This window comes from Macaca fascicularis, chromosome 1, assembly GCF_037993035.2.
Source record: "Macaca fascicularis isolate 582-1 chromosome 1, T2T-MFA8v1.1".
NCBI classification, from domain to species: Eukaryota; Metazoa; Chordata; class Mammalia; order Primates; family Cercopithecidae; genus Macaca; species Macaca fascicularis.
In genome coordinates, this window is record NC_088375.1 from 11,231,351 (window position 1) to 11,233,473 (window position 2,123).

General features: G+C 42.3%; 1 pseudogene; it reads right to left on the reverse strand.

The window, feature by feature from the left end:
- Positions 1–230: 230 nt before the first annotated feature.
- On the reverse strand, positions 231–1,014 carry LOC102127542 (actin, cytoplasmic 1-like; annotated as a pseudogene).
- Positions 1,015–2,123: the final 1,109 nt, after the last annotated feature.

The window sequence follows — 2,123 nt, forward strand, 5'->3', positions numbered from 1 at the left end:
AGTCGGTTCACATCTTATGAGACAAAATTAAAGCTTCTTGAAAAGTTAAAAGTATTTCTGTTTGAAAAATCTTTAGTTTCTAATTTATAAGGAAGACTTGAAGAGGCCTGTCTCAGATATGTATCATTCCGTAATTTAAAATACCAAATGTTAACATCTGAATAGCTGATGTGAGCATCAGAACTTTCTGGGTCAGAGCTCTGAAATCAGATTTGGTTAAAATTTTGGCTTTGTCACATTAGTGGCACCGGGACCGCTTATTGCCGATGGTGATGACCTGGCCATTGGGCAGCTCTAGCTCTTCTCCAGGGAGGAGAAGGATGCGGCAGTGGCCCTCTCCTTCTCGAAGTCCAGAAGTGACGTAGCCCAGCTTCTCCCTGATGTGGCACATGATCTCCTGCTAGGCCGAGGTGGTGAAGCTGTAGCCACACTTGGTGAGGATCTTCATAAGGTAGTCGGTCAGGCCCCAGTCAGCCAGGTCCAGATGCAGGATGGTGTGTGGGAGGGCGTAGACCATGTAGATGGGCACCGTGTGGGTGATCCTGTCTCCACAGTCCATGACAATGCCAGTGGTGCCCCCAGAGGTGTAGAGGGACAGCACGACCTGGATGGCCATGTACATGGCTGGGGTGTTGAAGATCTCAAACATGATCTGAGTCATCTTCTCTCTGTTGGCTTGGGGTTCAGGGAGGGTCTCAGTCAGCAGCACTGAGTGCTCTTCCAGGGCCACGCACAGCTCATTGTAGAAGGTGTGGTCCCAGATCTTCTCCATGTCATCCCAGTTGGTGACGATGGCATGCTCAATGGGGTACTTCAGGGTCGGGATGCCGCGCTTGCTCTGGGCCTTGTCGTCCACATAGGAGTCCTTCTGGCCCATGCCCACCATCATGCCCTGGTGCTGGGGGTGCCTGACAATGGAGGAAAATACGACTTGGGGGGCATTGTCCCCAGCAAAGCCAGCTTTGCCATGCTGGAGCCATTGTCAATGGCAAGCGCAGCGATCTCTTCTTCCATTGTGACCGGGAGAGGAAAGCGGCAGTGGAGCAGCAGGAGAACACAGTGAACAGGCTGGCAGCAGCAACTGAGCTTGGACATCCTTTTAAAAGAGGAAACAACAGGCCTAGATAGTTTCCCTGGAAAGTTCTACCAAATATCTTAGAAAGAAGTTACACCAATACCCTATAATCTCTTCCAGAAAATAGAAGCAGAGGGAATACTTCCAAACTCATTCTACGAAGCCAGCATTACCCTAATACCAAAAAACACAGACATTACAAGAAAAAAAATTATGAACCAATATCTCTCATGAACAGAGACTCAAAACTCCTCAAGAAATATTAGCAAAATAAATCCAACGATGTATAAAAGCAATTATAAATCATGGCCACATGGTATTTTATTCTGAGTATGTAAGGCTGGTTTGATACTCAAAAATCAATTAATTCATCATATCTGCAGGCTAAGAAGAAAAATTACAACATTGACAGATGCAGAAAAAGTATTTGGCAAAATCCAAAACCAATTTATGATAAAACCTCTCAGAAAAGTAGGAGTAGAGAACTTCTTCAATTTGATAAAGAACATGTACCAAGAAATCTCCAGCTAACAATATACTTAATGGTGAGAAACTAGATGATTTTCCCCTAAAATTGGGGACAAGGCTAGGGTATCCTCTCTCACTATATTCTGCATTGCTCTGGAAGTTCTATCTAACAGAATAAGACAACAAAAGGATATAAAAGGTGTACAGGTTGAGAAGGAAGAAATAAAACTCTGTGCTCAGATGATACCATTTCCTATGAAGAAAATCTGCAAGAATTGACAACAAAATTCCTGGAACTAATAAGCAATTAGAGAAAAGTTACAGGATACAATATTAACATACAGAAGTCAATTTTTTTTATACAACTGCAATGATCAATTGAAATTTAAAATGAAAAACATGAATACCATTTGCATTAACACACACAAAAAACTTTGGTACAAATCTAGAAAAATATGTATAAGGTCTATAAGAGGAAAACAAAAATATAAGCATTGTATTAATGAGAGCAAATCAGATAATGTAAATGGGGAAAGTGACCTTTGAAGAACCTTACCAAACTTAGAGGGGGTCATATATT